Source organism: Ambystoma mexicanum, chromosome 12 (genome assembly GCF_040938575.1).
Source record: "Ambystoma mexicanum isolate Mex_15411 chromosome 12, UKY_AmexF1_1, whole genome shotgun sequence".
Lineage (NCBI taxonomy): Eukaryota > Metazoa > Chordata > Amphibia > Caudata > Ambystomatidae > Ambystoma > Ambystoma mexicanum.
This window is the reverse complement of record NC_090936.1, coordinates 449,151,122-449,167,744: the sequence shown is the minus strand read 5'-3', so window position 1 is coordinate 449,167,744 and position 16,623 is coordinate 449,151,122.

Genomic DNA, 16,623 nt, shown 5'->3' with positions numbered 1-16,623 from the left:
GAGCGAGGAAGGTGTTTCACGCTGGACAGCCATGTTGGGAGTACCAGGGAGTGTAAGCCCCGCTGAGACAAGGACCAGGAAGTCCAAAAGGGGCACGTTCTGTAGGTCATGACATCTACAAGTCCTATCTCAAGCAAAATGCACTAATGCCCGGCAAATATATTGGCACCTCCTCTTCACAATGTTTGACTTCACTGTAACTTATCGCCCTGGTCCGCTACACGGAAAAGCAGATGCTTTGTCCCGAATTGGTATCGATTGCACCACTGAGAAACCGGTAACACAGATTTTACCATCTGGGTCAGTGGTCTGTGTATGTTCGGCCTCCTCGTCTCTTTTGGACCTGGTGCGACAGTGGGCCAAGGATCATGTTTCCTCTCTCGAGGGATTGGGGGCTACGCTTGTGTCAGGTCTTCCTTATGTTCATGGTCTGCTGTTTCTTCCGGACAATAAAACGAGAAGAATGGCTCTCGAATGGTTCCATGATTCTAAATTGGTGGCACACCCAGGTCGGACTAAAACTTATGAACTATTGCGTCGATGGTGTTGGTAGCCCGGGATGAAGAAGGAGACGGATCTGTACGTCTTCATGTGTGCCATCTGTACTCAGTGCAAACTTCAACCAGGGAAACCAGTAGGACTTTTGATGAATATGCCCTTGCCTCGGCACCCGTGGTACATTGTTACCCTTGATTTTGTGGTGGTCCTTCCTATGGTCCAGGGTATGTCGGTCATACTGGTGGTAGTGGACAAATTTACCAAGATGGCCCGGTTTATACCATGTCCAGGTGTTCCGACCGCTTCCCTGTTGACCTCCCTATTCTTTGACAACATAGTTTGATTTTTTGGACTTCCCACGGTGATGATATCTGATCGGGGGTGACAGTTTACATCACGCTTTTGGCGTGCATTAACCAACGCACTGGGCATCGATGCTCGTCTTTCCTCTGCTTATCACCCGCAAACAGATGGTCAGACAGAACATACTAATGCCACCATGGAACAGTACCTCCACTGTTTATGCCTACAACACGAGTCAAATTGGTTGTCTGTTTTAGGGGCTGCCAAGTTCGAATACAACAATTCTCGACATTTGTCGGTGGGTTGTTCCCCATTTTATGCTCTCTATGGCCTGCACCCAAGAATCCTTCCAGCTATTATTCCCTCTTTGGACCAAGTTCCTGCTACTAAAAATTTTAGGGATTCTCTACTTGCTATCCGTATATCTGTTCTTTGCCACCTCCAAGCCGCTCAGCGACGAACTAAAGAACAGGCGGACAGGCATCGCTCCCTGGCCCCTGTTTACACTCAGGGTGATCGAGTATGGTTGTCGACTAAACACCTTGCCATTCGGGGAAAGAAGAAGCTCTTGCCGTGTTATGTGGGTCCCTATGAGGTCTTGCAGTGCATCAATTCTTCTGTTGTTCGGTTACGTATCCCTTCTCATTGGTGTGTTCACCCTGTGTTTCATGTTTCTTTGCTCCGCTCTTTGGTTTCTGGTACCCGGCTCCCAATTACTCCGGCTCCACTGGTGGTGCAGGGGGAGGAAGAATATGAGGTGCACGCTATCCTGGACACCCGAGTGCGGAATGGGATATGTTCCTATTTGATCGATTGGAAAGGATAAGGTCCTGCGTTCTGGGTGGCGGAGCGCTTTGCGGGGGGCGTACTGTCATGCCCCGACCCCTTATGCGGCAACGACAGCGTATGGGCACCCCTTATATCACCTGGAAAATCCCCTGGCATCTTGGTGAATGCCGAAAGTGCGGCGGTCCTGTTCGGACTCCAACTTCCAGCATTCTGTGTTAGTAGTTGAATCAGACAATAAGGTCACGTGAGGAGCATGGAACGTCTTCCCGCGTCCGTACGCGAGTAGTCTATTTATTGTTAACTCAAATACGGCTCGGGTGCTCCGTAACTGTGTAATTGTTGCCAGTTTCGTAGTGCTTTTGTATCCTGATACTTACGTCTTAATTCCTGTTTTCAAATTCTTGGCCTGTTATCACGGACTATTCTCTTGGATTACCCTTTGGTTCTTGGTGCCCGGCTCCCTCGGACTGATTCCCCGGTTTCCACACACTGCATTGCTTACCTGGATTGCCCTCTTGCTTCGTGTTTGGTTACGTCGATACTTGGATTCCTGCACCTTGGTGTTGCAACTCCTGAAACCTTGTAAAGTACTTCCTGATTTCCGATTGGGCCATTTTGGTCTATCTGTGTTTCCCCTTCTTCAGTTTTCTTCTCTTTACCTTTCCCTTCTTACGTTTGCTTTCTCTTTCTACCCCTTGCAAAGACTCACTTACCTTTCAATCTTCATTATATTTTTGGGACGCTTTGATGAATTTTCGAGGACCTTTTTTCCTGGACATACGGGTGACCACTCTGGACGCTCTCCTGATTATTTCGCTGGTCACTCCTCCATCTAACTCTGGGACGCTGTGCAGAAAGCTTAAGGACTACCGTAGAAATATTTGTGGTTCACGCCATCGTTCAGTGCTTCAACCTCTACTCTTCTATTGGGATCTCGGGACTTCCTCTGAGGATTTGTTACCTTGTTTTCACCTTGCTGTATCCTGTGGGGCCAAGTAGGTTTCGCGTCTTTTCCTTCACAGAGCAGGTAAGAGTGGAAAGCAAGGGGTGGTGACTGTCAAGGTTGGTATCCTTGATCATTGTACTCAATTGCTGTTGTTGTCTTTTCCTCTAGCTCTGTTGCTGCTGCTCCTGCCTTTTCCCTCAAGCCCCTAGTCTGTCAGTTATACTATATTCCTGCAGACTGCGCTCTTGTGAGGAAAGTCTGGTTACAGTTAGATCCAGACTAAGAGGGGATTGTATGGTAGAACTGTCTAGGTTTTGACAATCACCTCCCTAGCCTCATGAGAAGGGGCATTCTCCCCTGGGGAGAAATGACGACACATAGTGAATCATCACAGTAAGCACATAGGCTTCATAGAAGTCAAACAAGAAGGCTCAACAGAAGCCTGAACTAAATCTTCATCAACATCCAAGTTCATGATCTCCATCCGAGCCAAAAACAAAAGCGCCTAATCTCTTTTATTTTCTTCTTAAACATTTCTTTGTGACTCCTTGAGACAGCCTATTCCCCCTAGACAGGTTTGTTGGTCGCCCACCAGATAAAGACAGCGTTACTGCTGACACAGAGGCTGACTGAGATTCTGTCAGAGTTGAAGGTGAAACTGGAATGTTCAATTGAACTCCTAAAACACCCACTTCCAATTCCTGCAAATCCACAATTGTAATAGGTAAGGAAGGTCTTGAGTATATGGTATATGGTTTGTCATAATCATTTTTTAAGAATCGGGGCGTGGCTAGGAGTCCATGCGGTAGGAGGCAGAGCTCAACAGCTCCTGAGTGATCCTGAACAATATCCGCATAAGCTGGCACAAACCGCTAAGAAAATACAGCCAAAACGAAGATAAAGGTGTCAGAGTACCCAAGGAACAGCTGGGGGACTGGCAGCCGATAACTGGCGAAGGAATTGCGCAGAAACCACGGATTGAAGAGTTCGCCCACCAAATCCAAAATGGTGGGCGTAAACTGCGGGTTCCACAGTGGAGAGCAGTCTCATTGACGGTCCTGAGGGCAGCCGAGGGGAAGAGGCGCTGCTAGAAGACGGGCCGCCACTGGCAGCAAGGCCGCAAGAACAGCTGGTGCTGCACGGTCCCGAAGAACGGAGGACCAGGAATCGGGCTGACGAGAGCAGCCACAGTGCCAGTGAGACCGCTGGTGCGGGGCACTGTACGGACCAGCGGAGCACTAGAGGAGAAGGTGCCAGAGTACAAGGCGACAAAGCTTCTGCCCGACGGGCTCCGCTGCGGGGAGCCATTCGCCCCAGAGCCGATTCGGCAGGCCGACTCAGGCAAAGCAACGAGTCACAGCACACACACACCGGGCTGTAGGAGATCAGCGGTTCCCCATCCACGGGAGGGGCAGACATTATTCTGGGAGGACCCTCCGGGCTTTGGCGGCCCGGGTCCTACCTGGGGGCCATGGTGTTGTGTGCAAGGCTGTGAGGATAATACACAGCAGCACTGTCTGCACGCAATGAACAAGCCCCGGAGGAGACACAGCAGGGACCCAAGTCTCCAGCCGTATCGCGAGGTTGCTGCGACACACTGAGGATCCCGGCCTGGTTCAGCGAGAAGAGAGGCGTTACTCAGGTGAGGCAAGGAAGCTGAGAGGAGACACAGCAACAGCAACAGGGGCCCGGACCCCCCAGAAGGGGTACGGCCAACATTGGGGTTGAAAGGTCACTGGGCAACCCCCCAGGCATGCCCAGAGGTAAATACAGGCAGCTAATAGTTAAAGATACAAACAAACAGGCACAAATGCTTAATTTAGGTGGGAGTGGGGAATATAACCCACAGAGGCCCAAATGCTGAGTTGCATGGGCCAGAGCTGGATACCACAGGACACACGCACATAACAGGCAAAACCTCAAGAGAACAAGGGGACCAGCGGCAGAGCACAACAGGGGTGGTGCCATCATATAAGAGCCACCCAGGAGGATTCGAAGGAGTGGCTGGAAATGGGTGACGTGGGAGAGCACAACCCACTATGAGACAATACTGGGCCCCAGAACCACTTGAGGGCTCGGAACGCCACAGCAGGAGGGCCTGACCCACCCGCCCGCGAGGAACAAAGGCTTACCAGACCGGAGACGTGGGAGAGCACCACCCATCCGCTGCCTACCAGAAGGGGGTCAGAGCAGAAGGGGGAAACCCAGGAAGGTGCTCAACAGAACCAAGCCAGTGAGTGGATCTGACATAGGACATCACACGGCAGACTCACTACCCAGAAGGGTCCATTGCTGGGCCTGCCAGGACGGACGCTAAGCAGGCAGTGCCGCCTAATTTATCAGGCTACAGCGGTCAGCATTCTGAGACCTCCTCCCCCCCAAGTGGGGCCAACGCCACAGAGGAAATAAGGACAGACAAATCCACACGAAGGAAGGAGACTGGCCCGCAGTGCTACGGCTGCACACATACAAGAGGGGCGGGGCACCCAAACGAGGGAAGGGCATCGAATATTAGGCTCTGAGAGAAATCAGCAGGCGCACAAAGGAAACCCAGGTAAGTCGCCTGACAAGGAGAAGCAGAGGAAGACAATATATAAAGCTACACAGAAAAGCATGCCAAGTAAATCAAAGAGGGGAAAAGGTAGACAAGTCAGCATTGATTCTTTCGCCAGGAAGCCAGACAAAAGCCAGCCCACATCATCGGCTGCAGCCATGACTTCACCTAGCTCCATGAGGCAGGGGGGAGACAATGGTGAGAGCTCGATTCTGGGAGCTATTGCAGCCTTGAAGGCAATACTGGAAACAAAGCTGGATACAGCTATAGCTGCCCTGAAGACGTCACTGGAACACAAGATCATGGTGATTGTGGGCCTACTCCGGCAAGGCGTGACGACCCTGGCGGACAGAATGGGCACAGCAGAACAGCAAGTTCAGCAAAACACCACTGATGTCGCGACCACCCAGGCCCAAATGACAGATGTGCTGACAGAAGATCCTGAAACGGAGGGCGGAGGACGCAGAAGGGAGGGCCCAAAGGAAGAACATTCGGATTGTTGGACTGCCGGAAGGTAAGGAGGGCGACGACCCCACGAGCTACATCGAGAACCTGTTGCTGTAGAAGATCGTGGTAGGTGTACTGTCCCAAGGCTGTGTGGTGGAGAGAGCCCACAAGGCCCGGACCAGGAGACCCCACCCCGAGAGCTATGATCGCAAAAATATTGAATTTAAAAGATCGGGAGAAAATATTGACATTTTCATGGGAAGGGGGAGTGATAACAAGAAACTCCTCCGGAATAACGATATACCCGGACTATACAGTGATGGTATAGAGGCAACGGGTGCGATATGGCCCCACCAAAGACCGCCTTAGAGCAGCGGGTATACTCTACATGCTGCTGTACCCAGAAAAACTTAACGTCATACGAGATGGCAGATCACACTTCTTTGAGACAACAGAGGAGGCCCACGCATGGATGGATCAACAGGGTATCCAGCAACAGAGACCCAGGAACGCCAATAACAATGAGGATAATCCGCCTTGCAGACAGCAGGAATGAGGCATGGATGGACTAACAGGGTATCCCGCAAGGGAGACCCGGGAATGCCGATATGATGCAAAAATACCCAGTGGGCAAGGAGAGTGAGACTGCCATGGAAAAGATGGTCCGACACCATATATACTACGTAAGCCAGATGGAATATAATTAAAGGAGCAACGAGTGATGGGAATGCTGCAGATGGCGACGACACGCAACCCCAAGACTTTCATTAGTCAGGATCCCAGTTTTAAGGCATCACGCTGCTGTGGGCTGGCCGCACCTTGGTGGGTGAAGAAAGAGAAGCAGAGGAGCCCAAGCAAGGGGAGGGAGGCTGGGCGTTTGTTTAATAGTTATGGTTAGTGAGTGGTTATTTAGGAAGAGTGAAGACACAAGTGCGGGAGGAAGCACCAAGCAACAGGAATGAAGCGCAAATGGCAGGCAAACAGACACATATCCCGAAGATGGCTACCGGGGAAGCACAACAAGGTGGCACACTCGCAACAAATCCAAACGTGTAAGACACAGCAAGGACGGGGAGGGTCAGACCCACCCCAAGAGGGAGAAATCAGCAGACGATGAAACAAGAATGCCCACCAGCAGACTCAAGCTGACAGGCAGGCTTATGAGAACAGATGGGCCACGGGACAATGCAACTAAATGGGCCAGGAAAAAGCGGTCATAGCCACCTGGAACGTCAGGGGACTGAACGCCTACGTCAAGAGGCTAAGGGTCTACGCCTGGCTGAATAGAGCAAGAGTACACATTGCTATACTGCAAGAAACACACTTAACGGCGGAAAAACTAATTAAGATAGCTAAGAAATGGGGAGGACAAATGTACAGCTCAACATACTCGAACTATGCCAGGGGAGTTCTGACATGGATAGCCCCGGGAGTTCCCTTCAAAGTAATAAGACAAGAGAGGGACATGGAAGTCAGAATGGTGATCGTACACAGAATGTTGGAGAACAAAGAGGTGTGCCTGATAAACATATACGCCCCCAACCACGACGCAACAGAGTTCTTTAAGACGATTACACCCCGGCTAGCCCCCTACAGAGGAACGTCATTCATATGGGCAGGAGACTTCAACTGCATGCTGAACCCACAGGTGGATAGATCCGACAGCAAGGAGAAGCAACCAGCTCTGCTGGCCAGGGCCCTCCAGAAGACTCTAGATTAGCTGGAATTGGAAGACGTCTGGAGGAAGGTACATGTCAACACCAGGGGATACACACACTCTATAGCGCCCCACACTGCACACACACCCGCATAGATTACTTATTTACGGGTAGGGAGTCCCTCTGGGAATTCAAGGGGATACATACTGAGGCAAGAATGCTATCCGACCACGCCCCGATAGTAGCAACATGGACATACACATACAGAGGAGCCCCCATACCCACCTGGAGACTGAGGGCGGAGGCACTGACAGATGAGGTCTTCCAAGAATATATTAGAGAGATGATAGAGGAATATTTTGACCATAATGTGGGGAGTGTGGACAGCACTGGCATGGTCTGGGAAGCTTTCAAGGTGGTGGTCAGAGGAGCGGCGATATGGAAGGCGGGTGGACTCAGGGGATCCATTATGGCTGATCTGGGGGAAATAGAAAAGGAGATAGAACGGGCAGAGGTACGGGCAGGGGAGAAGGGGGAAGAACCGGAGGAGCCTACTGCGCTGCGATTGCAGTGTTGCGCAATCTGGGAAAAACTGGGAAGATTAGACTATGAGAAGTATGTACAGAGACTACACGCTGAAGCAGACAAGCCTGGCAGACTCCTAGCCTGGCTCACTAAACAAGAGAACAGACACAAACCAATAACCGCAATCAGGGATGAGCGAGGTGAGGAAGTGAGGACCCAAGACGGGATTAATGGGGTGTTGTCGCGGTTCTATGAAGAACTGTACTCCAGGAAACAGGAGGTGGTAGCTTAAAATATAACTGATGCCCATGGTGAGATTCCCCTCCACAGGCTATCGAAGGAGCAGGTGCAGACATTGGATGCCCCCCTTCCGCTTGATGAACTGACCGCAGTGATAGCCGACCTCCAACAGGCAAATCCCCGGGACCGGATGTGTTGCTCTGGGAATTCTATAAGAAATACAAACACACCTTGGCCCCAAGGTTGCTAGAGATGTTTCAGGAGGCATGTGAGGAGGCAAGGTTGCCCAGAGCTTATCGGAATCGGTCATCATACCCATATTGAAACTTGGGAAGCCGCCTATCGAGTGTGGCTCCTACAGACTGATTTCCCTAATCAATCAGGACTCTAAAATCCTGACCGCAGCCCTAGCGAACCGACTCAAACGGGTCATATCCACGCTGGTGCACCCAGACCAAACGGCATATGTACCAGGGAGAAACACGACGTGGAATCTGCGCAGACTCCACCAGGTTATTGAGAGCATGAACCAAGAACAGGGGGAACGTGTGGTGGCATCACTAGACGCCATTTAGACATTTGATTCAGTGAATTGGGACTGGCTCTTGCCCATTTTGGGATAGGGGAGGGGTTCCTCTGCTGGATTCGGCTTCTTTACAGTGATCCCAGAGCAAGGGTGAAAACGGGTAGGCACCCTTCCGAGATGGGTGGAAGATTGGCAGGTGTACGAAGCAGGGATGTCCACTATCCCCGATGCTATGTATACTGGCTCTGGAGCCATTTGATGTTTTCCTCAGGGCAGAGTACGGGAACACAGGAATAGAAATAGACGGGGCGTAACACTTAATTTCGATATATGCAGACGACATACTCCTCTATGTTGGGAACCCAAGGGAAAACATGCCAGACCTGGCGGAAGCACTGGGGGCATTTGCCAGACTGTCGGGTATCCCGATCAATAAGGAGAAATCCTCGCTCTTCCACCTGGCAGGCTTGAGGGAGGCCGTCCCGACCAGTTACCGAGCCTAGGATTTACATGGACACTAACCAATTTCCACTACTTGGAAGTGGACATACACCACAGCACCACAGCAACGTACACGGCTAATACACAGGCGGTCATAGCCAAAATAGAAAAAGCTATAATGTTCTGGAAGACACTCCCACTGGGGATGATAGGAAGAGCAGCCCTATTGAAGATGACGGTCCTGCCCCGCTTACTGTATTACTTTACTAATATCCCATATAACATTCCCAGGCCCTTCTTTAGACGGCTACACACACTGGCAAGAGAGATCCTGTGCGGCGGGGACGAGGAACAGGATAGCGCTGAACACACTACGGAGAGATTATGAATGGGGGGGGATCAAGCTACCAGACTTTGAACGCTACTACCTGACCGGACAACTCCAATTCATTGTGAAATGGTTGGGGGATGACACATCTATAGGTACATTGCTCTTTCAGCCAGCAATACAACACTATTACCTGAGGGAACTCCCATGGATGGACGAGGCTCTAGCCAAACCACTCCCTACTATAGTTCAACTGGGCCTGACTCTGTGGAGGAGAGCGTGGAAGATACAAGGGACACAAGACCCCTACTCAAGAGAAATCCCCCTTGCAGGACTAGTCGACACTCACACGGCGTCCCTTACCATCTACCCCACGCAGTGGGAAGACAAAGGAGTGGCACAGACTGGAGATCTATGGAAAGAGGGACAGTGGGTGGATTTTCAGACCTTGATGGATGAACTAGGTGTACACAGAGGACAATTCCTATTGTACAATAATTTGATACAGAGGATCAAGAAGAGGTGGAGGACATTGTCGGGAGAAGGCGACAGTGAGGGAGTATTGGATACGTGGTAGGAAGTGTCGGAGGGAGGACACATGATATCCAGACTCTATGATCAGCTCCTGCGTAGCAATAATGAAAGGGCATTGCAAGCAAGAGCTAGATGGGAAGAGGAACTCCACAAGACCCTGACTGATGGGGAGTGGAGCAGGATACTTCAGTATGCCAGAAATGTCTCCAGAAATGCAAGATTCAAGCAAATGCAGCTGTACCTCATGCACAGGGCGTACTTCACACACAAGAGAATGTCATATATGGGACACAAACAAACCCGAAGCTGTCCACGTTGTGCGGCAGAACAGGCGGATATGATACATATGTTCTGGTCCTGCCCGGTGATACTCAACTTTTGGGACACAGTGAAAATGAAGGCGGAGGCAGGAGGGATCCAAATGCAAGCGTGGTCGCTGGAGTCTTACCTCCTGGGGCTGTTCCCGAGGGGTGGCAAACAACGGACACATATAGTGAAAATGAAAGACCTAATGTGTATTCTGGCGAAACGCCACATAGCGATGGAATGGAATTCGGTATAGGACGATTTTACCAACAAAAAATGGACGCAATGACCAAAGGTTCTAAAAATGCTACCACCAAAGGTTTGAACACCAAAAGTTCGAACCTTTGGTGGTAGCATTGTTAAAAGAAAATGGGGGCTGCAGGGGTGTCCTCCGCATTGCCCCGCTCACTATACTTCATGGTATAGTGAGCGGGGGTTGTGGGGAACACCCCCGCAGCCTTCTGTTTAAAAAAATAATAAACGGGGTTGCAGGGGTGTTCCCTGCATCGCCCCGCTCACTACACTTCATGATATAGTAAGCTGGGGTTGCGGGAGACACCGCCGCAGCCTTCAGTTTAAAAAGAAACCCCAAAAAAAAAAACGGGGCTGCAGGGGTGTTCCCCGCATCGCCCCGCTCACTATACTTTATTGTATAGTGAGCGGGGGCTGCAGGGGACACCCCCTGCAGCCTTCCGTTAAAACAAAAAAAGAAAAGAAGGACCCTGCGGCACCGGTTCCCGATCACGGAAGTGAAAGGGAACTGGCGCTGCAGGAACCCAGCGTGAAGATGAAGGTAAGTGGGGTTTTTTTTATGTTGGGAGTGTCGGTGGGGGTGTGCTGAGGGTGTAGGTGGGGGGGGTGTTATGGGTGTGTTGTGTGTGTGGGTGTGATTATGTATATGTGTTCGCATGAGAAAGGTGCAAACTTTTGGTAGTTTGCACCTTTCTCATGCAACCTTTCGCCCGCGGTAGTTTCAGCCCCGGGCAAATCACTTAGATTCTGGAATTCAAGCACAGGGCCATCAGCAGAAATGTGGTGGGCAGACCTGAAAAAATTAACAATAGCGGAAACATCAGTGTGGACCAGAGTAGTGCACAGGGTAGAGGAAGAGAGTGGGGCCAAACTATTTGCATGGAACTCTCTCATACAGGACCTGTTTAACAGCACGGAAGGGCAAGACACGACAGGCCCTAGTGGGCCGGAGGAGGACTGAACTCCCGGCGACAATGTGAGCGAGTCAACTCGGAAGGGGCTGTGGACAGGCCGCAAGGGGCCTAACGCGGGAGCCAGGGATGATCAATACTAACATGATGGACAGACAATGAGAGAGCCAAGCCTATGCGCCAAGGAGACAGAGGATAGAGTGTGGATCCCAACACAAAGTGCCAGTTGTAGTGTAATGTTTGTTGTTGTTGATGTTTGTTTGTTAAGTGTTGGAAATTAATAAAGAGTTTTTTTTAAAAGAATCCTTAATTTCTACCAGCATACCTGTGTGTGATTTAACCTCAAAACTGGCATTCCGTACATTCTGAGGAGGACTTGCAGCACGGGATTGAGGGCTGCCAATAGTGACCCCCTAAAGATGGGGAGAATAGTGGAGGTTAGTCACATCTTCTATCATAGAACTGATCGAAACTAGTCCGAGGTACCACAGGCAATAAGTGAATTCGGAGGACTATGCAGAGATGCTTACGAGTTCGGTGGGCTGTGCAGATCCTCTTGCAAAGTCTGAAAGAGCCATGGTGAAGCACTTAGATTCATGCTAGGAATATTTATTTCCCTTATTTCCCCTCTAAACTAATGCAAGCATAATAGCAAAGTATTTTGGATACGCGCCCCAGGTTAACGGATATACCAGCGAATTGCACATCCCACAGAGATCCAGCTTGCGCAGTAGGATCCAAAACAGGATTTAAAACCACAGTTACAGCGGCCTCTTCCATAGTACACAAACAAGGTCCAATGTCAGTTTGGAGAACGTGGTTGTACAACGTGAGCTTGCTGCTGGAAAAAAACCAGGGACAGGCACAGGGAGGAGTATCTTGCCTTCAACTCGACTAGGGGAGCAATGTGAAAGTGTTTGTTGGTCTGACGCTCACACAATACCAATAAGGTAGTCTTCACCAGACTTGCACAGTCAACACCACAGAGAACAACCGAAAATCAGTTACTGAATGTCACAGACCTCACAGGCGTCGCAAGACTGCAGGACTGCACTTCTGCCCTTCTGCACGTCCGTGCTGGCGCTTTGCGCCATGGCCCTCTTTATAAAGACACCGCTCCCCCAAAAATCTGTTAAAGCACCAGACTGCAGGCAAACAGTTCCATACAAATTGCTCCTCCAAGCTCCCAGGACAGACTGCAGCTCGACTGTACTTCTGCACCACGGCGCTCTTTATAAAGACATTCCTCCTTCAATCTGTCAAAGCACCAGACTGCAGGCAAACAGTTCTATACAACTTGCTCCTCCAAGCTCCCAGGACAGAGTGCAGCATGACTGCACGTCTGCCACTTCTATACCTGTTTTTAAGACCGCGTTGTAAACACTGACATTGTTCTGCTTAAATCTTTGCCTGAACACCCCCATCTGCAAACCCAGTCTTCCTTTTTAGTTTAAAATATGCCTTACGCTGTGTTTTCTTTTACAGTGATGGACCAGTCTTTTTCTTTTTTATTAGTGGTGTGCATTTTCTTAGTTTAATTAAAGATCCTATTTTTAGAGAACCTTGGTTGGATAGTCTTTTATTTTGGAACCAGAGTACTATTGTTGTATGGATCAGATCTATACCAGCTTGCACCCCTACTGAAGAGTATAGCCTGCCCATGGCCCATGTTACCAAAATAGGTTAAGTGGGTTTATCTGTCAGGCTGTGCCTGTTTCACCTTAATGATTAGGAGCACTGCTGTCTTAGTAGTAGTGTGGGGATCAGTAGGCGCTTTAGCCAATACTCATCCCTGTACTACTTCACAGCAGTAGACACATATATGAATTAGCTGAACATGTGTAAGCAAAAGCAGATTAAGAAGCACATCAATGGCAATTTGTAATATTGCAAACCATCAGAACAATAAAATAAAGCATCAAAATTGTACTGGAAAACAGAAGAACTCTAATAGTGAAAACTAGCCGCACCACCTGGCGTTGCACAAGTCTGTTGGCAACATGCACGTGGGGGTCTGCAATAGCCTTGTGTATGTTATATTGTCTCATAACTTCCTATTTTTGGAAAAATTGCAAAATCGCCTATATTGATAGCACAGGGCCAGACCCTGCTCCACCCATGGGCAGGGCAAATGGGTGGGGTTAGTCAGATATCAGTATTGCCAGTACACCCCAGACTGGTATGCCTACCTCACGCCAACATTTCAGACCACCAACTATTTTGGCGCTGGAGGCAAGAATCACAAAATTGGCAATCTGCCGAAATCACCTATACCGATAGCACAGGGCCGGACCTCGCTTCACCCCTGTGCAGGGCGCATCGGAGGAGTTGGTCAAATTTCACCATTGCCAGTACATCCCAGACTGGTATGCTGACCTTGTGTCCTAACTTCCTATTTTTGAATAAGTTGCAAAATCAGCAATCTCCCGAAATTGCCTATACTGAGAGCACAGGGCCGGACCCCACCCTGTGCAGGGTGAATGGGTGGGGTTGGTCAGATTTCACTATCGCCAGTAGACCCCAGGCTGGTATGCTGACCTCGGGCCAAACCTTCAGCCCATCAACTGTTGTGGGGCTGGAGCCAACAATCACAAAATGTGAAATCTCCTGAAATCGCACAAACTGATAGCACAGGGCCGGACCCTGCTCCACCCATGGGCAGGGCAAATGGGTGGGGTTGGCCAGATTTCAGTATTGCCGGTACACCCCAGACTGGTATGCTTACCTCACGCCAACATGTCATACCACTGACTGTTTTGGCTCTGGAGCCAAGAATCACAAAATTGGCAATCTCCCGAAATCACCTCTACCGATAGCACAGGGCCGGACCTCGCTTCACCCCTGTGCAGGGCGCATCGGAGGAGTTGGTCAAATTTCACCATTTCCAGTACACCCCAGACTGGTATGCTGACCTTGTGTCCTAACTTCCTATTTTTGAATAAGTCGCAAAATCAGCAATCTCCCGAAATCGCCTATACTGATAGCACAGGGCCGGACCCCACCCTGTGCAGGGTGAATGGGTGGGGTTGGTCAGATTTCACTATCGCCAGTAGACCCCAGGCGTGTATGCCGATCTCGGGCCAAACCTTCAGCCCACCAACTGTTGTGGGGCTGGAGCCAACATTCACAAAATCAGTAATCTCCCGAAATAGCACAAACTGATAGTACAGGGCCGGACCCCGTCCTGTGCTGGGCGAATGGGTGGGGTTGGTCAGATTTCACTATCGCCAGTAGACCCCAGGCTAGTATGATGACCTTGGGCCAATCCTTCAGCCCACCAACTGTTATGGGGCCAGAGCCACTCCGAAAATACAAACTTTCCCAAATATATATATATATATATAGATGTGGCGTTTAAAGTGTATTATCACCAAAATACCACAGGTTCTGTGTTCATTCATCGTCTGTTTTTTTTCGCTGCACTTTTTGCTGAAAATGTTTTGCTGAAAAAAATCATTGAATTTTGTTTTTTTTATTGGGGGGGTCCAATATTACTGAAATACTACTGCTAAAAGCCCAGAAGGAGAGAGACACAAAACACTGAAACCAATCTCTGAAACTAGCACCAGGAATTTATGGGAACCTAGAAACAAGAAAAAACGAATTCTGTGTCCAAGAACAAAATAAAAATAAAAGTTACTGGTCCTGATACTTACTTAAGAGGAGATTATTTGCCCAGCTGATTGTTGTAAGCAAATCACATGGTCAAGAAGATGTAAGGCTCTAGGAATGATCTGCTGTACCATGATCACTCTATTACGATTATGGAAATAGGCATCTTTGCCAGCAAAAAAACAAACTGATCGATATCTTGAAATCAGTCTCACCGCCAACACTGCAAAGCAGCAACACAAACAGAAAACAAACAACTACAACAACAGCAATTATGTGGTAAACCTCCAAATTAACGGTTATCATATAATGCAATTGTTGATGCCATGGCCGAGGTACAAGCTTTCGAACAGTGGAAAAGCATTCAGACATGCAAAGATCTGGCAGAAGCATTCACCAAAAATAATCAAAAGAAGTACTGGGAGTGTAATGAAATCCACGAACGTGTTTGACATATACCAAGAAGGCTCAAGAGTATGACAAGGTAAAAGAGGCTCCAGGGAATTGTGCCAACCCACTACACAATCATGCACAGCAAAGGCACCACTAATGTTACTAGAGAGAAGCCACCGTGCCACATTAACACCAAAGGTTAATTAAGTACTTACCTAGCCCAGAAAATAGTTTGGCAGGCATAATGACCAAAAAAAGACTTTGTAGTGACATGGCATCCAGAGGAAATCACCTGCCTCTGTTCTTTGGACTGTCCTAGTAGCACACAGGAAGAGGCAGGCATGATGTTAAGTCGTCATGCCATCAATGATGCAGAAAGAGGAGCTACAAAACTCTGTATGTTTGCACAAGACACACGTTTTTATTCTTGCTATAAGAAGGCAGTCATCCGAGTCTTACTTTGTGCCTACTTCAAAGTACATTATTTAATAGCATTTTATATTTACCACTATACGCCTAGAAGGATTTTGCATTACCCGATGCCCACACCTTATGTGGATCGGACTGAACAGGTTCTTTGTCAGGGAAAGTTCATATTTCATACTGGAATGCATTTACTGCAGAGACTGAAGGCCCCCTTTGGGCACTTAATTCTCTGGGAACTGTGGTAAGTCAGACTTGGGAGGTGGACAAGAAGTTGTGATTCTCAAATCTTCTTTATTAAGAAAGGAAAGAAGGCCTAACTTTTCCTAGTGCCTAACAAAGTCTTTTCCCTAGTGTATAACAGAAACTAATTTTAAAAAGGTGCTTGTCAGGATGTCTTACAATGAAAATCAGTCCTGTGTCAAAAGCCTAATTTACCCTAAGTCTGTCACTACCACTAACAAGAAAGGATCAACGTAAATTGTACCAGAACAAGTCTGGAAAGAGATTTGTTCTCAATCATATAAAGTCTTGGCAGATTTCTGACCCACACCCAAATGTCTATTGGAGGCCTTTCCATCTACACAGTTCAAAGTTCCCTACAAAAACTGTCTCTTTACTCAGTTCCCGCTCAAGCCACATGCTTAGTTCTACAGAGCTAAATTCCGATTTGGGGTTTTCTTCACATCTTGGGTTTTGTTTTCCGGTGCTCCGCCGTAGACCATTGTGATTCTCACCTGCTCTTGTAGCAGAGAACCAAAAATGTACGTTCAGGCAACTAGCAACCCATACAAAAGTTACTTGCCACCCGAATTCTATACATACAGACAACCCACCATTTCGTACTCGCCACAAATGAAATCTCATTAGCCTATGGCTAGTGGCGAGTGCACATTTTGCACCCTGCTTGCAGTATAGTATTTCTCATACATTCCAG